Source organism: Polypterus senegalus, chromosome 8 (assembly GCF_016835505.1).
Source record: "Polypterus senegalus isolate Bchr_013 chromosome 8, ASM1683550v1, whole genome shotgun sequence".
Taxonomy (NCBI): Eukaryota; Metazoa; Chordata; class Cladistia; order Polypteriformes; family Polypteridae; genus Polypterus; species Polypterus senegalus.
This window is the reverse complement of record NC_053161.1, coordinates 43,391,797-43,418,181: the sequence shown is the minus strand read 5'-3', so window position 1 is coordinate 43,418,181 and position 26,385 is coordinate 43,391,797. Positions and strand designations below refer to the sequence as shown.

The window sequence follows — 26,385 nt, the reverse complement described above, 5'->3', positions numbered from 1 at the left end:
TTTAATAAATTAATTTCAGGGTTGTGAAATTCCTTTGTACTTTGACACACTTTTGAAGTGTTGATTGTTCAAGCACACGACTGTTGGGTCGTGATTTGAGCACACATGTAGTTGTGCACTTACCACCTATACTTGGTTAACCATTTTATTAATGAGAAACAAACTTGCAATACAGCCAGTCTGCTCACCTTCGCCCACGAAGGACCAGAGTTGACACAGATTTGGGTTCCAACCAGTTTCTGGACACTCTTACTGTAATTAAATATGCAATTATTTTCCAGTTCCCACATGTATTATGCTAATCCAGAAATGTGTAATGGAGTTGAATTATTTTTTAAAGGAATTAAACAAAAATGAGTAAGTTTCATCTCTGTTTTTAAGATTTGGCTGTTTCTGTTTCTTTTAAAAAGACTTATGTTTTAAATTGTCTGCTTGCTAAAAAGACAAAAATGTAGCTGCTCCTGCCATTTGCACCTGCGCCTTCTGTTTGTGTACTTACACTGTTTGAAGAAAAATAAAATTCTGCTTCTAATTAAGCTTGTCATGAAATTAACTTGTCTTTTCCTACTCCCATTGTTCAGTCAGAAAGACAATTCAATGTGAAATATAGATTTTTCCATAGATTTCTGTTGGGGAACATTCTCAGTAAATGAAGTATAGTAATGCTTCTCCTTTACAAATAAATTTCAAGATCAGTTCCAATTCAGTATGGCTGGTAATTATTTTGATGATTTGCCTCTCCCCTGGGTGCTTTTCCATAACTAATCTGTTGATCATCATAGTCACCATAACTTTGGCTATATCTATAGCTACTATAGTTAAAACCAGAATAATTGTACCCGCTGTATTCACTGTACCCTTTATTGCATCCTTTTCTGTAGCTTCATTAAATCTGACTATAAAAATTTCCAAAGGTCTGGCTATAGTTTTGACTGCGCCCAGCCCCTCCTTCCACAACCTTTTAATCAACCCTTGCCAAATGATCTTCTGCCAACCTTCTGTTGCTGCTGTATGTAGACTTCTATAGGCTGAGCTACTTTTTATCTCACCGTTTTAAGCTCCAATAACAGCTTCTGTACCAGGCCTTCATCTGCACAGGTGACAAAACAAAATCCTTTTCTGTCATCAGTACTTTTAATACTTCAAAGCTTCCAAAATACTCTCTGATGTCATCTTTGGAAGTGTCCGGACTCAATCCTCAAACAAACAGTTTCTTGGAGGGATCTTTTCTCTTTATTGCCTTGCCTCCTTTCGGATTAATCAGCACCCCATCTGATTTATGTTCTTTTTTATTTGAGGTCACTGTCAACACTGTCATAATCTTTAAAAAGCACAAATCCAGAATCCCTTCAACTTCCTGTGACGGAATCTGTCTATGTTATGTAGTCAGCCACTCTGAGACAGGTAATCTGTCAGATCTACCAGCTAAGCCCTCCAATACACATTTTCCCATCCTCTTTCTGGTGTTTTCTGGCATTGATCTTTCACCCATCTGGGAATTTCTTCAAGTTGAGAGTGAACTATCCTTCCATCTCCAATTTTATAAAGCAGAAAGGTCCGAAGTATTTAAATAACTTAATGAAACTACCTACTGTATGAAATGCTAGACATCACTAAGTAGAATAAACATAGCCAACACAGCTTGTCTGTACCAGTCTGGCATAATAAAGGACATCCATCTTGGGTTTCATTTGTAACTGTGGCTCATTCTCTCAAACAATTTCAATAAATAACAGTCTGTTTTTCAATTTCTTCTTTTCATTTCACTTTAGAGGTTGACCCTAAATTGTTTCCAAATAATGACAACTGAAAAAGCACACACATTTACGGATATTGCAATGAAGCAGCTATTCTAGTAACATCTACATTCTTGCAACTATTAACAGGTCACTGTTTAAATAACAATAGCATTTCAAAACAAATAGTAGATCTGGAAAATGCAGTCCTATTTTTCACAATTCCTGTAAAAGGAAAATATATTGTGTCTTTCTGTAATGACACATTAAAGGTTTAGTTCAGTAAATAAGAGTATGCCTAATTAAAAGAGACGTTCCGTTGAAGCAAAAACCTGTACCCAGTATAGCCCCCCAGGGTCTGATTTGAGTAGAAAGGTGCTAAAAGAACTTTTCAAATAATGAAATACCTCAGTCTTTTCATTGAGAGCCTTTATTCAGTCATACTTTTTAGTGTACAAATGTTTAAAAAGTCTTCACATTTTTCATTTTTTAATTTATTTTTTGCTTTGATATGGCTAGGAGCTATTGGTGGCATCTTTGTTTCTTAATCAAAGAAAAATTACCTGCAAATAATAAGGTAGATATCACCATAGCAGCTTGCTTTGTAAATTTGTATTTTTGTACATTTTTGAATGCAGTATTTAAAAACGGAAAGGAAGAGGTCAAGGAATTGATGAACACTAACTCATTACAGCTTATGGAACATTTTGCTCACTTGTTAAAATATGATATGTATAAAGCAAGAAATTTCTTCTGTAGGAGAATGAGAGCATGAATAAGCTGCATAGTTAAACAGCACAGACTGTTAACAAGAAGGGTTTACTTTAGTTAAGACATTCATTTATTAAAAACTCCAACAGCAACCTCCAGGACCAGAGTTTAGGACTTCTGACCAATAGAGGGTACACTCTTTTAGATAATTCTAAATTCTGCATATGCTGAAGATTCACAACCATCTGTCATCTGCTTTCTCTTTAAAGCCACAAACTGTGCTGTTAAGGGAATAAACTACAAGCTTTTGTGTTGTGTTAATGCATTTGCCCCCACCCGCAGTCCAGGGTTACTTCTCCAGTTTGTTGAGTGGATTGTGCTGCCTAATCAAGTCATTTCATTTTAATTCTCCCAGCTTCTTTGAACAGTCTTCTTTTCTTTAACAGTTTCCTGGTTTATTTTGTTCCCTGTATCTTCAAACACAGTTCCCACCACATAGTGACTGCTTAAAGTAAAAGATTGTTATAGATAAAAGAAAGTTCAATTGACCCTAATTTTCAGATACGTTTACATTGTCTGGTGCTTCTCTACTGTTCTTAGTGAAAATTTCCATTTTAATCAACTGAAGAAAATGCTCCTTTACCAGCTGTTTCAGGGTTATAGCTTCCATCTCCTTTATGAAGATGGTATATTAAAACAATGAATCATGCAATGTTTGAAACATTACTTTAGAGCTAATTTGCATACTGCTCCTGGCATGCCCTTTTTTTCTTAGTACAGGCCCAGTTTATTCTGTGAGGGCAACTGTGAACTTTCTTTCATGAATCAATATTTTTTTCAAACCTTTACAGAACATACTCTTAATATGTATTAGAGGAATTTGTGGAATACAGTGCATCCGGAAAGTATTCACAGCGCATCACTTTTTCCACATTTTGTTATGTTACAGCCTTATTCCAAAATGGATTAAATTCATTTTTTCCTCAGAATTCTACACACAACACCCCATAATGACAACGTGAAAAAAGTTTACTTGAGATTTTTGCAAATTTATTAAAAATAAAAAAACTGAGAAATCACATGTACAGAAGTATTCACAGCCTTTGCTCAATACTTTGTCGATGAGCCTTTGGCAGCAATTACAGCCTCAAGTCTTTTTGAATATGATGCCACAAGCTTGGCACACCTATCCTTGGCCAGTTTCGTCCTTTCCTCTTTGCAGCACCTCTCAAGCTCCATCAGGTTGGATGGAAAATGTTGGTGCACAGCCATTTTAAGATCTCTCTAGAGATGTTCAAACGGATTCAAGTCTGGGCCACTCAAGGACATTCACAGAGTTCTCTTCAAGCCTCTCCTTTGATATCTTGGCTGTGTGCTTAGGGTCGTTGTCCTGCTGAAAGATGAACCGTCACCCCAGTCTGAGGTCAAGAGCGCTCTGGAGCAGGTTTTCATCCAGGATGTCCCTGTACATTGCTGCAGTCATCTTTCCTTTTATCCTGACTAGTTTCCCAGTTCCTGCCACTGAAAACATCCCCATAGCATGATGCTGCCACCACCATGCTTCACTGTAGGGATGGTATTGGCCTGGTGATGAACGGTGCCTGGTTTCCTCCAAACGTGACGCCTGACATTCACACCATAGAGTTAAATCTTTGTCTCATCAGACCAGAGAATTTAGTTTTTCATGGTCTGAGAGTCCTTCAGGTGCCTTTTGGCAAACTCCAGGCGGGCTGCCATGTGCCTTTTGCTAAGGAGTGGCTTCCGTCTGGCCACTCTACCATACAGGCCTGATTGGTGGATTGCTGCAGGTTGTCCTTCTGGAAGGTTCTCCTTTCTCCACAGAGGACCTCTGGAGCTCTGACAGAGTGACCATCGGGTTCTTGGTCACCTCCCTGACTAAGGCCCTTCTCCCCTGATCGCTCAGTTTAGATGGCCGGCCAGCTCTAGGAAGAGTCCTGGTGGTTTCGAACTTCTTCCACTTACGGATGAGGGAGGCCACTGTGCTCATTGGGACCTTCAAAGCAGGAGAAATTTTTCTGTAACTTCTCCCAGATTTGTGCCTTGAGACAATCCTGTCTCGGAGGTCTACAGACAATTCCTTTGACTTCATGCTTGGTTTGTGCTCTGACATCAACTGAAAACTGTGAGACCTTATATAGACAGGTGTGTGCCTTTCCAAATCATGTCCAATCAACTGAATTTACCACAGGTGGACTCCAATTAAGTTGCAGAAACATCTCAAGGATAATCAGGGGAAACAGGATACAACTGAGCTCAATTTTGAGCTTCATGGCAAAGGCTGTGAATACTTATGTACATGTGCTTTCACAATTTTTTCATTTTTAATAAATTTGGAAAAACCTCAAGTAAACTTTTTTCACGTTGTCATTATGGGGTGTTGTGTGTAGAATTCTGAGGAAAAAAATGAATTTAATCCATTTTAGAATAAGGCTGTAACATAACAAAATGTGGAAAAAGTGATGCGCTGTGAATACTTTCCGGATGCACTGTATATTAAATTATTCCCTTCTCTTGCTTAAAATCAGTAGCCATACACTACAAAATATCTAAAACAGATATAGTGGGGTTATATTAAATATCATATCATATTAGAAGAAAATCAATCCTGGAAAACCTGTTGTATGTGGTGTGTGTTGTCATACAATCCACCGTACCTTATTGGCTGTTGACCTATTAAGAAGGCTTACTTTAGTGCATATGATCTTATTTGCTCAAGGATAGGCAAGCTTGTTTAAATCATGATATTCATGCCATGAACCAGTGGACAGGCGTTACCCACTAGTGAGCACACTGTTCACACAGGTGGCAAATTATCATTTGAAAGTCAACATTCAGTGAAGTATTACCCACCCAAAGAAGAATATAATTAAGCTTTTCTGAGATTCAGAGCTTGACAAGCATACTTTGGAAATTTAAAACAAACAGTTTCAGGAGTTTGCAACATTACACAAGAAGCATCTTACACCCTGGTGAAGTACATAATTTGCACTCCTTCCAGTAAAGGCAAAGGTAATGGTCCTTCCCTGAATAAAAAAAAACCTGACAGTAGAATCCTAATTTAACATTCCTGTATTTAACATTTTTAGACATTTAGCATTTTTTTGGGATGCTGTTGTTCAAAGTAAAGCGGCCATTGTCGACTTTCACACTGCATCTAAAATATTTTTGCCTTGTATCTGAATGCTGAGGGCACAAGTTGCTGGACCAGGCCAAGGGGACACCCATGTAACACCTGGCTGCGGCAGATAGAAAGTCATATCCGGAGGATGGGACTGGACTGCGTGTCTGCCCTGGGCCTTGCCAACCAAGATACCAAGCTGTTTTGTTGTGTGGTGGGTGAGGCAACCAGTGTATGCTCCCCAACCTGACCCGACTCTTGTCCAAAAGCGTCACATCTTTGTCACATATAAGTGAACAAATGGGAATGGAGAAGCAGTGTGAATATAGCCTTTTTTGGTGTCATAAATCAAAAGCAACAATAGTACAGTTGCCGTCAATAACACGGTTTCATGAAAAGGAACAGCAATCAGAAATCAAAAATGGCAATAATAATTTCACAAATTAAATAGCCAAAATCAGAATGCTTCAGACTTGCAGTTATTAATCATATTAAAAAACTGCAGTGAACATATTAAAAAAAAAAAAATTAAACAATGTGAACACAGAATTGTACTAAAGGGATTCTGAGAAATCATTGACAATTACTTGCATTAAACACTTTTTTCTTTTTAAGTCAGTCTCCAGAAAAATGATATATGGGTATTGCATTTCAGACTTTCCTGCTTCTTTCCTAAAGTCAGTAGCTATTAAAACAAATATTTTGTCAGATATCAGTTTAACTTAAACCCATGCTATGCAGTTAACACATGAAACCTTTTGAGGATCCCTATTCAAATACTGTACTGAATATTTTTATTTCTATTTGGGTGTGTTGTTGTCAGGTGCTCTGCACATCTTTATTAATAGCCACGTGGTCATTTAAAATGGGAAGAGATGGGCAAGGAGGACGAGGAGAAGAATCCTCTTCTGCTAGAGCTCGCTGTGATGCATGGCTCACCTTATGTACAGTAATCATTGGTTATGACACCTGGTGGTAGAATTTTGCCAATTCTGTCTTCCGCTAATTATTTAAGAATAGCTGCTGTCTTAAGTATTGTTTGGCAGTGGCATGTTGCGTCAATCAATTGCTTTTGGCAGTGCTTGTTTTCTTTTTCACTCGTCAAACCAACTGTTGCCTTTAACATCACCTGACACTACATACAGTATCAGCTTCTCATTGTTTTGTTTAACCCAAAAATGCACAAATATTTGTTCTGTTTTCAAAAAGTAAGCATATATTTTTGTTGATAATTTTCTGAAGGTCTAGTGAGAGGGCTCTTTGGCTTGACATGTGTTGCATAGGCATCTGTTAAGCCACTGATCTCACATAATAACATGTCACCATTTACACTTTATTGCTATTTAATAGGATTTCAGTATTTAAATAAAACAAATGCACCTAATTTACCTAGGTCTTGTTGGCCTGCTAACATCAGTTACACATTTAGTCTAAAGGCAAAGTTTCAAAAGTGATATGCTTCAGTGAAAACTGAGCTAGCCAGTAGAATACAGTCAAAATTATGTTAACACTAATGATACTGCTACATATACTGTATATACAATTATTGTGGACAGTTTATGTGCCACATATGGTACATGTGTTGAACATGATGGTAAACAGGTTGAGGTAGTCCTGTAAATCATGTTGCACATATGAAGTATGTTTTGTGAATAAATTGATTCCGCCATTCAAATGTTAACATAATTTTGACTCGCCGTGTAGATGCAGATAATCCACAGATCTGTCAGAAAGTGTTTTAAAATTAAACTTTCCATTAGAATACATTTTCAGGTGCCTCCATAATCCTTCACAAAAGGCTCACACTGAAAGTTTTATATTTTTTATTTTTGATTTTCTTTTTTTCATTTAATAATTTGTTTGGCACATCAAAATCACAAATTAACAAAATATACGGATCTGACAGATGGAAAAAGTTAATGTTAAATCAACAAAGGACCATGGATCTGACAATGTTTTTAACTGAAATGGAAATCTCCCATGTCTGGAGAGGTAGATGTAAGGTGGCAATATTCATGAATGGTGGAAACTGGGATCCGTGTTAATTATATGACTGCTGTGATTGCGTGCTCTCTAAAGAAAAAAAAACCTTAACCATTTTTAAAGAGGCAACATCAATTTCTTACCTGCAGTATATGTCATTATTTTGTATAAGTACTAAAGTGAACCTGTGGAAAAAATAGTTAAATTAAGATATATTAAGCATTGTAAATTAATTATGTTAAACTTAATAGCTTTTAACATACATATATACATTTTGAATATATATATGTACTCTATATATGTAATATTTGTGTGTGTACACTTTGCATATATGTGAATATTTGTACACACAATATATAAAATATAAAAGCCTGTTTCACTGTAAATCAAAGCAAATGCACTTTCACTAATTCAACACTGTACCTTTGAACTTAAAAGGTAGAAATAAAATACCAAAATTAAAAAAGTCACAGCTTTACTCAGCTAAACTGATTTCAAATGTGTAATTGTGCCCTTAACAGCCTAACACCAAAGATACCTTCTTAAAGGATTTTCATTGATCTCTCATCATTGGACTGACATGGTTCACTTCACACTAGCAGCCTGGATCTGAAAGATAATATCTTTTTCTTTTAATTAAAATCTAATAGCAGAGAAAGAGTCTGATTTTTTTTTAAAGAAGAACTAGAAAAAAGTGGACATACAGACTAATGACATTATCTTTACCAGTTGAAAAGTGCAGTTCAATTAGTGTTTTTGGCATATTAGCATAATTATAACTGTACAGTTTGATTGGATGAATGCATCCGTATACATTTCAGATTCTATAGGAAAGCTTCCTTCAGTATACAGTGGAACCTCAGGTCACGAATGTCACGGAACACGTACAAATTGGGTTACGACAAAAAAGTTTGCCAAACTTTTGCATCTGTTCACGACCACACACTCGGGTGACAAACAAGCCAGTTTCCCTTCCAGTTCGTACGCGCCGATGATTTCCGCATGTGTTCAGCCTCTTCCTGTACATTGTTCTCGGTCAGACGTGTGTGCTGTGAACTCTTTGTGCTCTATATTGTGTGCTTTTACATTTAACCATGGTCTCTAAGCAAGTGAAAAGTGGTAGTGTTGGTGAGAAGAAAGACGAAAATTGAAATCGAAAGAAAGAAATTATTGAAAAGTATGAGCGTGGCGTTCGTGTTACTGATCTTGCTGCTGAGTATAAGAAGTCAAAATCTATGATTTCGACTATTCTAAAGCAAAAAAAGGCCACTAAAGTAGCTGATGTTGCAAAAGGAGTTACAGTGTTAACCAAGCAGAGGCCTCATGTGCTGGAAGAGGTGGAAAAACTGTTGCTAGTGTGGTTGAATGAGAAGCAACTTGCCGGGGATAGCATAAGGGAGGCGATGTCATGCGAGAAAGCCAGGAAAATTCATGGCGATTTGCTGCTAGGTTAGTTTTCTTGGTTGTTTGTGGTTAGTTTTTGTATAAATTAAGGATTTTTCAAATTTTCATTTTTTTCCCTGTGCTTAAAACTCATTAAAAAAAAGTGTTTACAGCGAGCGGTTCATAAGGCTGTAGCATAAACTCTTACAATGTTAGTTTTCTCTGTTGTTCAAGGTTTTTCACAGCGGTTCGTAAGGCTGTAGCGTTAACTCTTGCAATGTTAGTTTTCTTGGTTGTTTATGGTTAGTTTTTGTATAAATTAAGGATTTTTCAAATTTTCATTTTTTCCCTGTGCTTAAAACTCTTTAAAAAAAGTGTTTACAGCGAGCAGTTCGTAAGGCTGTAGCATGAACTCTTGCAATGTTAGTTTTCTCTGTTCAAGGTTTTCTCAGCGTAATTCAATGTTTTTACATTTAGTTTACTATTACACTGTGCATTATATGGTATCATTAACTATTTGTGTACTTAAAAATCTTTAAATATATATATATTTACATACAGTTCATATGGAACGGATTAATTGTATTTACATACAAACTTATGGGGGACAAGTAGTTTGGGTGAACTGCACTGTAATGAAGTCAGAGGTGACTCCAGTTGTTAGCTATGTTCATGCCCATTGTCTTCATGTTACTGGAATACACACCCATTAAACATATGTGAAAATGTTGTAGCAGATATTAATTACTAAACTAATAATGTTTTTTGTTTTTTTTCCTCATTTAGTCCTTCACAATGTCACAAATAGCATTGAAGCCTGCACCAGTGGCAGTGAGACAGAATCATACAGTCATGGCCGAAATTATCGGCACCTCTAGACTTTTCCCAGAAAATGCACCATTTCTCCCATAAAATTGTTGTAATTACAAATGTTTTGGTATACACATGTTTATTTACTTTATGTGCGTTGGAACAACACACAAAACAGAGAAAAAAGCCAAATTTGACATAATTTCACACAAAACTCAAAAACTGGGCTGGATAAAATTATTGGCACCCTCAACTTAATATTTGGTTGCACGCCCTTTGGAAAAAATAACTGAAATCAAGCACTTCTTATAATCATCAACAAGCTTGTGACACCTCTCAACTGGAATTACCAACCACTCTTCTTTTGTAAACTGCTCAAGGTCTATCTGATTTGAAGGGCGCCTTCTCCCAACAGAAATTCTGAGATCTCTCCATAAGTGTTCAATCGGATTTAGATCCGGACTCATTGCTGGCCACTTCAGAACTCTCCAGCGCTTTGTCTTCAACCATTTCTGGGTGCTTTTAGAGTCATGTTTGGGGTCACTGTCCTGCTGGAACACCCATGACCTCTGATGCAGACCCAGCTTTCTGACACTGGGCCCTACATTGCGCCCCAATATCTTCTGGTAGTTTTCAGATTTCATGATACCTTGCACACAATCAAGGTATCCAGTGCCAGAGGCAGCAAAACATCCCCAAAACATCTTAAAACCTCCACCATGTTTGACTGTAGGTACTGTGTTCTTTTCTTCGTAGGCCTCATTCCGTTTTCTGTAAACAGTAGAATGATGAGCTTTACCAAAAGGCTCCACCTTGGTCTCAGCTGTCCACAAGACACTCACCCAGAAGGATTTTGGCTTCCTAAAGTACATTTTGGCAAACTCCAGTCTGGCTTTTTTATGTTTCTGTGTCAGCAGTGGGGTCCTCCTGGCTCTCCTGCCATAGCGTTTCATTTCATTCAGATGTCGACGGATAGTTCGAGCTGACACTGTTGCACCCTGAGTCTGCAGAACAGCTTGAATATGTTTTGAAGTGGATTGGGGCTATTTACCCACTATTCGGACTATCCTTTGTTGCAGTCTTTTATCAATTTTTCTCTTCCTTCCATGTCTAGGGAGATTAGCTGCAGTGCCATGTGTTGTGAACTTCTTGATTATGTTGCGCACATTGGACAAAGGAACATGAAGATCTCTGGAGATGGACTTGTAGCCTTGAGATTGTTGATATTTTTCCACAATTTTTGTTCTCAAGTCCTCAGACAATTCTCTGCTCTTCTTTCTGTTCTCCAAGCTTAGTGTGGCACACTCAGACACACAACAGAAAGGATTAATCAACTTTTAACTCGCTTCAGGTGTGATTGCTATATTGCCAGCACATGTTTCTTGCCACAGGTGAGTTCAAACGAGCATCATATGCTTGAAATAAAACGATTTACCCACAATTTTGAAAAGGTGCCAATAATTTTGTCTGGCCCACTTTTGGAGTTCTGTGTGACATGATGTCAGATTTGGCTTTTTTTCTCTGTTTTTTTGTGTTGTTCCAATGCACATAAAGCAAAAAACACGTGTATACCAAAACATTTGTAATTGCTGCAATTTTCTGGAAGAAATGGTGCATTTTCTGGGAAAATTCCAGGGGTGCCGATAATTTCGGCCATGACTGTATACTGAATGGGCCCACCAGTATATAAACAAAAATATTTTCTGAATTTTCAAAATGTTACAAGACCATATTAAACTAAGCGTTCCTAATCAGCTTGACTGAATCCTTTTGTATTGTGAGAAATAAGCAAAATTCATAGAGGAAATAATTTACAATCCATTTACATTTATTTGCTTACCAGGATGCTTTTATTCAAAGTGACTTACAAAAGAGGTCAACATAATCAAGTAAACCAGAAACAATTGTTATAGTATTCTTATAAAAAGAGAACTATTATGCTGTTTCCAACATTATACCTACCAAAGGTTGTGCATGAACAGCTATTTCCATCACCATTTGGTTATTGAGGTGGGGGGTGTTTATTGTAGCTTTGACACCCCTTGTAGTGGTAAGGTTGTCACTTGACTACTCATTGAGCATCTTGTAGTTCAGGACTGATGAGGATCAGACTAGAGAAAAGTCAGGTATCCAGACACAGACACAAAAATGTGATATTCTCCAGTGGGTTTTATTTACAGGTGCACGTACAAAAATATAATGTTCCAATCAAAAGTAATGAATTATATTTACAGTGAATTTGCAAGCCCCAAAATGTAAAATAAAGACAAAAATGTATATACACAAAACTGTAGTCTTCCTAAAGAAAGAAAACAATCAGGAAGAAACTACACACACCACAATCATTTACCAAAAAAAAGTGTACCACAAACCCGAACTATACGATACCTCCACCAAAACAATACTACAACTAGGAGATATGTACTTGTATACAAAAATATTTACAAATATAGGCACAAGCCGTTGTTTGTTCTTCTAAATGAATTTGCTATTCCAACAATGCTATCCACACCACTAAATCTAAAAATGACCGCTAAATGGAGGAAGTATGTCTCTTACTTGGGGAACATATCTTCAGCCAATCCTGCGACACACTGCTCCTTTACACCAATCACGACAGACACAGCTGCCTTCTTCACAGGTGCGTCCCTCAATTCTTGCAAGGCATGTATTAAATATGGGAAGAGCTCCCATCGGACCAGTCAATACATTCTTTGAAAGTTAAGTTATTTTTTCTTGGAGATCCCCTTCTCAAACTAAGGCATGCGCAAACTTAATTAAGCGCCCCATACCTTTCTATTTGCTAACGGCAGGTGGCTAAAAAGCCGCTTGCCTTTATGACGTGGTGCGCACAAAGTCTTCCAGCTGGCCTGACCTGGAGGCGCACCTGATCTGTTGCCGGCATCCTACTATGTGAACCTGCTGAAGCCAAAGTTAAAAATGATCTCTAATGTGCCCCCCGCAACGATTTAAATAGGTAACATTTTAAACTTTTTATTCAGCAAAAGTCAATTATATCCTATTCTTAGGACTTTTTTCCCTTTAAAGTGGTAATGCCTAGTAGGTGGATTGCCTCAGTGAGAGACTGGTAGTCTTTAGAACACTAGAATATAAATTAGTTCAATCTTATGATGCCAGTGAAAGAAAAAATAAACCTTATTTTCTTGCATGCTGCTTATAGTTCCTCTTAATTTAGTAGGGGGCTAGACCAGTTTGAAAATAAAAGCCATATCTTTCCATATACTGCACTTTGTGTGGGGGAGTTTCAGTCATACTCGTGCATCTGATTTCTCTGATGCTTTGTCATTAAAAAAAAAAAATGTTGAATATTTAAAGTATACTAACTTTCATTACATTTTGATTATTGGCATAACCAGAGGGTTTGCCCCCTGCCCGCTTCACTCGCCAACCCCACCCCCCCGGGCATCTCTGTTGCTTGCGTTGTAAAGAGGAAGGCTGAACGCACCCCAAGGAGATGCAGTTGCTCCTCCGAAACCCCCTCTTAAACGGTCATACAATGGGACATAAATAGGTTTTTTTTTTACCTCCTCTTTGCTTGATCAGCTGCTAACTTGCTGGTGCTGCTGTGCTGCGTGAACTGCATCTCACACAGCACTTCAAACATTTAAAAGCCTGCACAGCAGCTGTCCTGCTCTTTGTCTTTTATTTCCGGCCCTGGGCGTGGTTAAATCTGTTGGCACAAAGTCTCATCTCACAGGACATGAGTTCTTGATATTTTTGAGTTTATAATTTAAAAACAGAATAAGAACCTGAAAGTCTAACAAAATCACATTAAAGTTGGATAAATGATGCCAAACATATATATGTACGTTTTAAAATAAGCCAATTTAAAGCGTGACAAAAAAATGACATAAAAACGTCACATAAAATCATTGCACAAAATTGTTGCACTTTTAGGCTTAGAATTTTATATATATATATATATATATATATATATATATATATATATATATATATATATATATATATATATATATATATATATATATATATATATATATATATATATATACAGAGAGAGAGAGAGAGAGTAGATTTTTACTTCTGATCACCAGCTTGCAATATTATACTGTAAGTAAACAGTGCTGATTTGAGAAGCCTTTAAATATCCACCACTTTGGCTTCTGATGTTTGACACGGTATGGTTTGAAATTATTAAAAAAAAAATCCAAAATATTATCAAAAAGGACATTTGAAATTCCTGTGTGCTGTGCTGCCCTCTAAATATTCCCAATAAATATCATACGCAAGCTGATGCTACTGATGCACAGTTTACCCAAACCCAGCCACCCTTCATTGCTGCTGTATCAGACCTTGTGTTCAGTTTGTTTGCATCTTTATTATTTTAAATTAAGCCATGAGCATCTGCAGGTATTTGGTTCCGGGACCAAAACAGGCTGATATGTAGTCCAAAATAACAATAATATGTAATTTATGGATGTTTGAAGAAATCTGTCTTCCAGATCAATATGAGTATTTTTGTTACATTAGTTGTTCTACCTTATAAGTAGTGGTGCTGAGGTGGACTCCTGTTTAATGTTTTCACAGTACTGTCAGAAGATGTAGAGGTAGTGCAGTAACTGAGCATATTACAGGGAAGTTAGTTTACTTATGGTAAGGTTCAATTTTGGTTACAGAGAAATGCTTTTTATGTACCTTGAATATAACTTGTAGGTTGTACTCTTTAATATATGACATGCCTTACATTTTCATAAATAAGAAAATTAAAGGAAGGATTAATCACTGATAAAATTAAGTTCTCTTATCCTTAGATAATGGTTATACAGTATGGTACTTTTGAAATATAGGTCATGTCCTTTCAGGCATCTGTTACATAATATTTGAACTAGGTTCCCAGTGTAACTTTATCATATTTATGAGCCCTTCTATGGTAGCTTTGATAAACAGTGAAGGTAATTGTGTTTGATTCTATGTTACTCATTCTTTTGTTTAATATTACAGCTATCATAGCTTTTAAAAATCTGATAATATGAAAGACCATGGTCTAAAAAAGTAACTCAGTATAGTACTATTTTTTTATATAATAGGGGGTAATATTTAAGCCTGCTCTACAAATGTACACTTTTTTTTTTTTTTTGTAGCTGCAACCATAAGTCCTTCAATTAAAACCAACCATGGAAGATAACCAGTAAGCAAATGATTGGGACTTCCTTGTCTGTCATGTACAAGACCAATGCTTTATCAGTGCCATAACTGAGTATGTCAGAATATGGTAAAGTTGTATTGATCCAACCAAAAATACTTTCACAGAATGTTGGTAGTGATGGTTGCAGGAGGGTAAAGTTAAGCCAGCATTATATAACCTACAGATAATGTAACAGCCCTTCACATTGCCTTAAAGTATCAAAACCTAACCATATTTTGTGGAGATGCAACACCTTCCTTGGGTCACCAAGTAACATTACTTACTTTGAGCTGAACCATCATAGACATGGGACTCGGCCCACAGTGGACATTAACTGTGTCTTAATTTAGCCTGCCCAGCTATGGACAAATGTTTGGTCATCTTCAATAATGAGCCCTGCTTCTCCCATATGACAACATTCCAAGGAGACTATGCAGACAATCTGATCTTAAATTTGTACTTACTGTATCTGTTCAGTATGTTAGTTTTCATGCAAATTGGACCACTTTTTTTGATTAATTTTATTTCATTACAGAATGTATACACCATGTAAGGAACAATTGAGCCTCATAGTAATGTAATTATTTTGGTAGAATTTTCAGTAGGAACACAGGAAAAAGGTAATACAGCATGGTAGTTTTTGGTTATGTGTTATATTCAGGTTATCGTTTGGGAAGTATAAATGCTTTTTGTTAATGTTTTTGGAATTCTTAATGTTGTATTTCAGTTAAGAAACATTGTCAAGTTACTGTGCTGCAGTGGGAATCGCTAAAAATTCTGCCTGTTGTTAAATCGCATTATCATATGCATGTTTCATCTTACACATCAGTCAATCAGCCTTGTTAAGATTAACATTTGGAGATCAGTGGAGCCCTCACTTTCTGCTAAATATCTGGCAGGTGGCTGAAAGGTATGAAAACTAATGCAATGACAGCTCTTCGCATATGGGTGTCTGATGTGAGGTGAGTTCTTATAACCTTACATATAATTAACAGGTGTTGCAAAGGATTTAACTTCTGCAGTGCAATAATCAAGGACGTCTGTGTCATCTTTTGAAGCTCATTCATAAACTGCAATGGAATAGCTTCTGACTTTTAAGATGACTTATTATTTTAACCTGAGCTTACCAACCAAGGGAGAGTTCAAGCATTACTCCTTTGATCCACAGAGGTGAATGTTTCTTACTTAACAGTGCATTTTCCTGTGTTTAGTCTGAAATATTCTGTAATTTTAATGTTACTGAAAAATGTAATCATCTGGACTAGTATATTTTGACAACAAATTGTGAAAGATGGTCACTACTACATGTAAGTAAAACATGGATCTGTTAAGAGCTATTGTGTCTTTGTGTGTAGTTTGTATATTCTACTTTTGTATGTATTTCACTGAAGAGGATCTAGTTTACTCCTGTAGTCCAAACACATGATATGTTGATTGACTCCAGTTTGCCTTGGAATGAACTATTATACCAGTGAATTCAGAAAGTATAATTAGATATGTTATTGTATGACTTATGAGTAATTTCACCTACTAATATTTTTATTTAAATTTATGGATTTCCTCTGGGTGCTCTCTTTTCCTCCCACTGTCCAAGGACATGCAGGTTAAGTGAATTGGTAATGATAAATTGTTCCTAGTGTGTGTTTGGGGTGTGTTTGTGTGTGTGTGTGTTTAACCTGCAATGGACTTTCACCCTGTCCAGAGTTTGTTACTGCCTTGAACTCTGGTAGCTGGTTTAGGCTCCAGCACCCCCTGAGTCTCTGGTCTAGATTAAGCGGGTTAGTAAATTACATGAAAACATTCTCAAACCATTTTAACCCAATCCAAGGTTTAGGGGGGCTGGAGCCTAACTGTGTGCAGTAACTAGTGATGGATAAGTGCACCAGTCCTTCACAGGGCTCACTCATATATCCAACAAACACAGAGCTAATTGATCAAACCCTTGTGTTTTTGGACATTTGGAGTGAAACTGGAGTACCTGGAGGAAGCCATCATGTAGAAATAGGGGCACTTGCACACTCCACACAAACAAGAACCAGGCATGGGTTGAAAACACAAGAAAGTGGATCTATTAAGCAAAAGTGGTAACTGCCATACTACTACTACTGACCCTGGGGTTTGAATGAGTTTGGGAGATATATGTCCAAAGCTTGTCCATGCTCTGTAAGCTAAAAAAAATTAAAATAAAGTCATATACATATATAGTGTGTGTGAGTATAATATAATATGGAAGAGATTAAAAAGAAGCTCATGGTGTTGTGGTGCCAAGGAGAAAACAATTAATAAACTGGGGCTTGAAGACACTAAAAAGGGCAAGATTGTATCATGTGAAAAAAAAGTTTAAGAAAAACTGCTTAAGGGGAACAAGTTTTGAAATGAATGCAGGTTTCTGGTGGCTTCTTACTTTATATACAGTAGGACTGGGGCAGAAGGAGCAGAGCTTCCATCTGACTGGTGGAATTGACATCATTGTTCAATCACAAAGTCCTCCTACATTCTAGGGAAAAGCGTAGAAGTGGTTAGTGACTGCATTTCATGGAGTGTCCATGTTTATATGACCGTGACTTCAAATAGACTAATGGCAAAGTACTGTGCTGTACATGTTTGAAATACCCATAAGCCATCGCAAATGTGTAGTATTGCATTAGCTTCAATCCATTGTGGTTACCGAGTAATTTTCAAATTTCCTTTACTTGTTGATTACCCTGACTCACACAGAAACTGATACAGTGTCTACAAACATCATCATTGCAACACAACAATCATTGCTCAAGTGACCATATTGTATAGTAATTATTTTCACATTTGCAGACCATAGTGGCAAATAAAAACATCAACTGATGTGACTTTGATCATAATAACAATATATCAACTGCCATATACAACTGTAACTCAAATGGTAAGAAACAAAACAATGCATCAACTGTCACTGAAAATGGCTGACTTCATAGACCATAACACCACTCCAAATAATGTACTAACTGCCTGCTATGTCTGCAGACAATAGTATTGTATGTAACAGTGATTGTAATGGGCAGTGTTGTCTAAATTGCTAGTGTTTCAATATATTTAAGCAGCTCAAAATTTGATCTGAAAGATGGATTTTTGAGAAAAGTATATAATGTCACTTTTTATTTCAGTGTATCTGTTCAAGGTCATAAATATTTTAGTATTTAGTTTTTATTCTTCTTTTTTCCTGTACTGACAAGCAGAATTATTAGAACAATTTACCTCCAAATAAAATAAACTGGTATAAATCTTAATAGGTGTAGATCATTTGTGTGCATTAAAATAAAAATTTCTCTTTTTCCCCCATTTCGTTTAAAATGCTTGTCACTTGGGCGGCAAGGTGGCTCAGTGGTCCTTCCTGCGTGGAGTTTGCATGTTCTCCCCGTGTCTGCGTGGGTTTCCTCCGGATCTCCAGTTTCCTCCCACAGTCCAAAGACATGCAGGTTAGGTGCATTGGTGATCCTAAATTGTCCCTTATGTGGATGTGCGTGTGCCCTGCAGTGGGCTGGCACCATGCCCAGGGTTTGTTCCTGCCTTGTGCCCTGTGCTGGCTGGGATTGGCTCCAGCAGACCCCCGTGACCCTGTGTTAGGATATAGTGGGTTGGAGAATGACTGACTGACTGACTGACTGCTTGTCACGTTCTATGGATTTTGGTAGATTTCTTACTTCAGTCTCATTTTATCAATTGAAATTCACGTTTTATTGATCAGACTTGTTCAATTTGAGAGTTTCCCTGCTAAAATTTTGACTTTCTGATAACAAAGTTCTTTGTATGAAGAGATACTTGATAACAATTTTGAATGTATTTTCTAGCAGTACATAAGCAGACTAATTTTTATGCCACTTTTTAAACCAGTCTCTTGTTACCATTATTATTTGCTTGAGGAGAAAGATAAGTGAGTCTGTTCAGATAAAAGCATGCATGACAAGCCATGACACTTATGGTTCATCTCCAGTTTATTTGTTTCCCCCCACTTTTATCTTGCCACATTTTTAGTCTTTTTGTTGCTATGCATTGCTCGATGGTATGTCCTGCATGTATGCATATGATATCATGGGGGTTTTGGGCACAAATGCTCTATAATCAACGGAAATACATTTTAATTTAGTTTAAAAGGATTTGTTCTTCTTAAATTTCTTTTCAAGGGTTTTCAACCTTTGGTTTTTGATATTTGTTTGTTTTGACTGTAAGCTTATCTTTGTCCATCAATATGAAAGACTGTTTCAACGCTACCCTCAAATATTTCCTATGGGGTGGGATGCCTGCTAATATAAGACTGTCAGGTGCTCCAATAATTAGAGCTACAGTCGGCAGGGAGGAATACATACTGTAAGGTCCGTACTTGCCACCCTTTTTTCCTTGGAAATTCTTAAAGTATTTTATTAGAGTAAGACTGTGCTTGTTTATTTAATAATTATTTGAATTTGTTTGGGCCTTGATGCTTTGTGAAGTTTAGAATCTGCTTATTTCAATTTTGAAAAAACTTTCCAGGTTCTGACCCTTCTGTCTGTTTTGTAACTTAGCACTTAAGATTTCGTTTCAGCTTAACAAATTACGTTCTTCCATTTATTCATTTGATTTAAAGTTATATTGCCCTTGTCCTTTTGTTGTCTAAGTTTGTTAATTCCACAACTGATTAATAAATTAGCTTTTACTTGTATAGTTTTTAAATTTTAGTGCTTGGTTTTGAGGAGTAATTATAAGTGGTTTTTCAGGTGAAATCAGAGATACTACAAGATGCAGAATGTTCCAACAAGACATAGAGCTGAAGTCATTGCCATTTACACATGCAAATCTTTATAATGTAGGGAGAAACTGTGGACTTAGAGAAAGCCCAAGTGGATATCGCCCAATTATAAAAATTCTATTTGTTGAATATCTGAGTCTCCTTTCATTGTTTTATCATCACAGTGATTGGTGGTTTTCATGATCCTTTTCACAAGACTTTGACAAAATTATCAGTGATATAGGCATGTGGAGTGTTGTATGATTTTGCAAGGTTGCTGATCCAAGAATATATTTTTGATATTTGATTTTGGTTCTAGCCCACCAAGAGTCACTCCCAGAAAGTTAAAATGGCAAATGTTAATCATAATCTGGTGGGGTAACATTTTACAATATTTCAGGTCAGTGATTTTTGATGTTCGGCTTCAATCAGAGGGTTGAAAATTACACTTTTTTATTACAAGAATATTTGGATTTTAAATATTAAAAAATAAAGAACACATTTTAATATTTCAAATATTTGATGCAACTATTCTACCTCATGAAGAAAATCATTATGTTTCTTATGAACACCCCAAATTAGGGTAGCTTACACTAATTCAGACATTTTTTTAAAGCATAGCTATCAAAGAATAAACTGCGCAAAATTCTATAAATAGGATTGTATGTGTTCCCTGCCTGTTTCTTGGTTAAATATAACTGAGATAATGCAAGGTGAAGTTGCAGTGCTATTTAAAATAAAATTGTAAATGTGTGGCATTTAGCCGGATGCAGTCATCTTCTTTTGTGCTACTTTGTAGAATCTGTGTTGAGCAGCAAATGAAGCTGTTACTCAGGTGGCATCGATGTCTACAAAATCTTGATTGTTAATTTTAGACTTTTTTAGCTTACATTGCAATTTTTTGTTGAATTTCAAAAATTGATAAACCAAAAAACAAAAGAGCAATCCATCATTGTGTAGAATGTGATATGGTAGAATATGCAGTGTGAAAGAAGGCTCCTGAAATGGAGTGAGGCGGCCCCTTTCATGTTACACCCGGATGTGTTTCAGGTGCACCCCGATGAACCTCCCGCGGCACTTCCTACTGTGGAGGAAGTACTGCCAGGGCACACGGAAGCACTCCAGGTGCACTTGGTTCTTCTTCTGGCAGCACTTCCTAGTGTGGCCGAAGTGCTGCCATCCAGGCCTCCGGGATCGTCTAGGCGTCCCCTGGTGGTGGCCACAGACCTCAACAGGGTTGAGCTTCCAAGTTGTCCATCCGTGACCCTGATGTAATCCAGGAGGGCTGCCCTCTTCCACCCTGGGGAAGATATTGCCCCTCTCCTGGTCCTTCCCTTCTCCAGGCGTCCTGGTGGGGCAAGGTCCCTGGTAGTCTGCCACAGCAGTTATCTTTAAAATTTACCGTTGTAACTTATACTGTATGAATACAAAGGAATGCCCCAAATCCCTACAAACTCAAAGGAGCCAAAAAGTCACATTTACAAGAAGTGAGCTACGTAAAGTACAGCCCCAACATTCTGAATGTTCTCTGCTTCATCAATAGATGATATCTTGTCAAGATGAATGCAAAAATTAGTGGGCTCTGTGGTCTGCATAAAACTGAGGAGACCGCTTCAATGAAAGGTGCCATTCATCATTGCATCTCTTCTGCCAGCAAATCATCACAGAAGCACACAGATATGAATAGTCAATGGAAGATGCAAAAGTGGAAATGTGAGGGAAATCACTAAAGGATAAAAAGTAAATCAGTTATTGAAACAACTCTGAATACCTCTGAAGTGCCTTTGTATAATATGTAAGCGTCTCAATTGCATTCTTTTTTTTATTGCTTTGACCTTAAGTAAAGTTATAGTTTTTTTTTTCTGCTTTTGAAAAAAGTGATTCCCTTTAAAACAGTGCTTGACCTCAGTTTGTTTAGTTCAGTTGAGAATTTTAAATATAAGTCATGTAAAAATGTAGTTTCTCAATGATGAAACCATAGCTTTTAGAGAGAGATTGCATTGATTTTCATATCCTGCCACAAATATTTAAAGGAAAAGCCCCTATTTTTAACATTTTTTTTTAAAAATATTAAAATATTATAGTACCTGCTTTGCACTTTTCAATGGAAGGGATCTTTTATTAAAAAAAATGTAAATCATAAGACTGTTATGGTCAAAGGCCTGTGAATAACTCTTGTGGCAAACTTTACCTGTCCTGATCACAGAGACCCTGATCTGTTTTTGTTCTTTTACTAGGATTTAAAGTCACTTATCAAATAAAAACAGTTAAATTCATTGCTAAACTTGGTTCTTACATTCCACCAGCACCAAAACATTATACATTTCCTGCTAGGTTGTAATTCTGACTTGCCTTTTAGCCCTTCTAGAATGCCTTTATTCCCAAACTGGTGTGTGGGTTTACAGTCTCCACTGCATCTGTAAATTTCCCTCTGCCTCTCTCTGTTACAACTGCTGTTGCAAGCAACATGGCCCTCTCTGACACCCCACTGAACAACCAACCTATCACTAATTGGCTTCATTATTAAATTTCTTTCAAATGATTTTTTTATTTTACTTGCTTCTGTTTTCTTCAATTGGTCAAAATTGTAGAACTATTTCCTTTAACTTTATTAATTAACTAAAAAGAGTGGTGAGATCGCCAAAATTAAACATACCCAGAATGCATACTTTTAGTGCCTTCTTCCTTTTCACTGCTTGTCATGTGGTGTAATGAAGCAGAAAGGTTAAAGGTTAAACTTAAAGTAAGTTTAAATAATAGTTCTTATTTCAGAATAAGAGATTGCAGGTATTGAAACATGTTAGTGAAATTTCTTTATTATACACAATCTCGTCTGGACCTTCGACAATTTTGTTAATTGATTGATTGATTGATAGATAGATAGATTGATAAATACTTTATTAATCCCAAGGGGAAATTCACATACTCCAGCAGCAGCATACTGATACAAAAAACAATAGTAAATTAAAGAGTAATAAAAATGCAGGTAAAAACAGACAATAACTTTGAATAATAATAAATACATTTTGAATAAATTTGCTGAGAAACCAAACTAGTTTTGCCATTTGTTATCTTCTTCTTATACTTATCAAACTGTTAAACTCAAGAATATAATTTCTTTTGATTATTACAGGGATTTCTACTTCTTCTTTTAAAGCTTTTTAAACTTTCATGTAGGCCCCAACCCATATGGATTTTTAGACCGATAACGATACTGATATGTGGGCAGCAAAGATGATCAATTCATTTTGTACCAATATTGCTGATGTGTTTTAAGTATGAGGTTTTCCTGGAATAAATCTGAATGAAAAGGAGAAGATTAAACATATGATTTCACATGAACATGTTTTGATTTCACATTTGAACAGGTTAAATTACAGATATTTTAATGCTTTCAAAGCACATTGTCATCTGACGTTTGTCACTCTGTTAGGTGTATACTGCAGGTGCTGTAAGTACAAGTGTGTAATTTTTTAAGCTTATAAAAACAATCAAATAGTCCATGCTGACTTAAATATGAAGAATAAACTTCACTGACAAAAGTTATTACATTATGCACTCTTGTATAATGATTTATGAAGTAATATGTAAATTATTTTAGGGGATTAATGTAAGAATAAATGAATCAGTGCTCACATATATCCTGAGAGATGTGTGAATTAAAATTATGTATTTATCTACATATACCTGCATACAATATGTACCATTTAATACAGATTATTATTAATACAGCCAGAGTACGCTTGCCATGGGATTATCCAGCATTATTTTTAATGTTTTATTTTTTTGTTTCTTAAGTGCTTTACCAGTATCACTTAGAAAATTATATAGTATGGTATATCCTGATGGCTGAACAAAAGAGTACCAACTTAAATGTCTATTGGAACATTTACATTTTCAGATCTCCCAGACTCTGACCAGCGAAGAAAGTAGGTTTGAATACACTGGGAAGTTTTATTGACTTTTATAATGGTAATTGTCCTTAATAAAAAGTTTTTGAGTGCCAACAGATCTCTGTTTTACTCAAGAATGAATCCAAATTACTTGGTACACTAGAATCATCAGTTAGTTCTTCAAAGGAAGGGTAATCTTGTTTTAGCTGTACTTCCTTGTTTTTGTTTTTGTCAACAACACTTGTATACAGCCAATAATAGCCACGTAATATACAAGTGATGTCACAAAAAAAATACTTTTTTCCCCATTACATTTCTCTATAAAGTAAACACATCTGCTTTGAAAGAGTGTCTAGATTTCTTTACTGCACTTGAAGAAACGACTGTTCGTTTGACAAAGTCCGAAGTGGGCAGTTTGGGAAGCTTATTTGCATAGGAAATGTGAATCACTCACAAGCCAGCTTAACAGGTGAAGTCTTTTTGCAGTTAATGTTTTTGGAGGAGGAACTGGCAGTTTGGAAAACACGCCATTGATTAAGCTATATGCACGCTTTCTTCTGGGTTACATTCAGCCAGCTGTGGCGTTTTTCACCTGATCACTTCAATATGTTCCCAGAGATATGGGAAACAATGTAAGTCTCAGCATTCAAAACATTTTCCAGACATCAGGAGCTGAAAAGAGGAGGGCTTCAAACTATAGGTTTCAAGCTACATCCACAATTATGAAGGTAAGATCTAGATTGGTTAAAAACTTGTCTAGTATGAATTTACATTGGACAAATATGTGATTACATTAGACTTCTTGAAAAAAACAGAATTTCAACAATTCGTCATTAAACTTTATTCAGGGACAGGTGAATGTGTATGTAAGGAGAAATCGTTTCACTCAAACAATGCAGGGACCGTCCCCTTCTTCAACAGTTGCCACCTTGTCACAGACGCTTGTCAAATCCTCAATTTTAAAATGCAGGCTTCAAACTCTGCTATGGATAGTGACAATCCATTTGTATTGTGTTTCCGTACTGGAGGGAAATGTATGAAAACCAAGTACCTTATTCTACTGCACAACAGTGTTCAGCTATAGAGCGATCTGTATGCTGAAACTTAAATTTCTTTTTCTTAGATATTGTTGTCACTAAACAAAAATTACAACTGCATTATGGACAACGGAAGTAACTGAGCTGGCTGAGATTTCACCAGAAGTATGTCAGCACTACTATGTACAAAAAGCCTACTGAGACACAGCTGGTTGGCTTGTATTTAATAGCAAATAATTTGTCTTATCATGCAAATGCTGCAATACCAAGACAAGTCTCTGTGCCTTAGTAAGCCAACCCTCTCTTCTTTTGAAAGCTGAGAAATAGGGCATTTTAAAAATCACCATAAATAACGATCTGTACTACACATCACTTTGAAAGTGCTGTAGCAATTTGCAGAGATCTGAATGTGACCCATCACGGGACCAACGTAATTACATGAGATACTGTGCAATATGCGTGACATTTTGTGTGCCATAGTAATCACGCTGAACGTCTGTTGTCTGTAATTGTGAAATCTCATTTATAGCATAATAATTTGAGGATTAATATGGAGCATTAAGAACAATTAAAAAAAGTTAATAAATATGCATACAGGCACAGATACAATACAATTCACATAAAAAGTTTTGCACAATTACTCCCTCAATAAGAGCTGTGCCTGATTCAGATGTTCATGCGTAACCAGACAGCAGCTGATCAATTTAAAAATATATACTGTGTATAATATCTTGCTGTAGGTTTACTTGTGATAGATCGATCAGAATACCTTTAGAGGTACCCTGTGAAAGTGCCAATCAAACATCCTAATTTTACATATAATTATGAGAGCATGTAATCGAGGATTCCAAAATAAGCATTAACAACAACTATGTACAAGAGTTAAGACAGAAGACATTTGAATTGAGGTAAACTAATTTGAAGATAAATTTATACAGTTAAATGAAAATTAATAGGTATATGTATTGTCAAAACTGAAGCATATCAGTGAATGTCATCAGCAGAGTTTGTTTTCTGTTGTATGCTCGGCTATGTGAAACATGTCATTTAGCGTATAAACTTAGAATCACATCATTTTTCAAGTGGTCTTCCAGTAAATAATTATGGAAAATGCACTGGTGCGCAAATACCCACCAACAGCAATTTTATCTGTGGGAGAATCTTTGTAAAGCATGGAATACAGAATTTTACCAGGAAAACTGAATGTCAACTATAACAGTAGGTACATGAGTGACTTTATGTACAGTACCTTCTGTAAAATTTTGCCTTATTGGCAAAGGTTAGCACATGTAATTGTTTAGTATGTACATTAAGGCTCAGCTTATTTGCTTTCATTGTGTTCGTAAGTCAAGGGTTATAGCTTTTCAAATCATGCTTTACTTTGTAGCATTTTGGCATCATAATATTGGTGCCGGCTCAACCAATACCAATGCATACTGTATGTGGGGACCTAATAGCCCGATAATATAGGTCGGGCCCTACTTTCACGTGTGGTCACTGTACTGGACCAGCCTTACACTTACATTTGTTGTAAGCTTCCTTGCCTGATACCTCTTTCTCCCTTAGGTCTCCATTTACACTATCTTTAGTTGTCCTCTTCTTTATCCTGAAATCTCGCATATCAGTGTTTCTTCTCCCTGCATTGTTTAGGTCTCTTCTCATGGCCTACTCATACCACTTTAACCTTCTTTCGAGGGTTTTCTTTAAGGTTTCCCTAAATTTAACTGTACCACTGTTTCTTTATTTCCGAAGCTTTTTCAAGCATTTTACAGCACACTTCCATCCCAC

At 36.5% G+C, this 26,385-nt stretch overlaps 1 protein-coding gene and 1 pseudogene across 6 annotated transcripts in view; one reads left to right on the top strand and one right to left on the bottom strand.

Annotated features, from left to right (window-relative positions):
- magi2a (membrane associated guanylate kinase, WW and PDZ domain containing 2a) overlaps window positions 1-26,385 on the top strand; it is a 1,205,404-nt gene that overhangs the window by 496,435 nt on the left and 682,584 nt on the right. The window lies entirely within an intron of this gene.
- On the bottom strand, window positions 704-26,259 carry LOC120533658 (annotated as a pseudogene).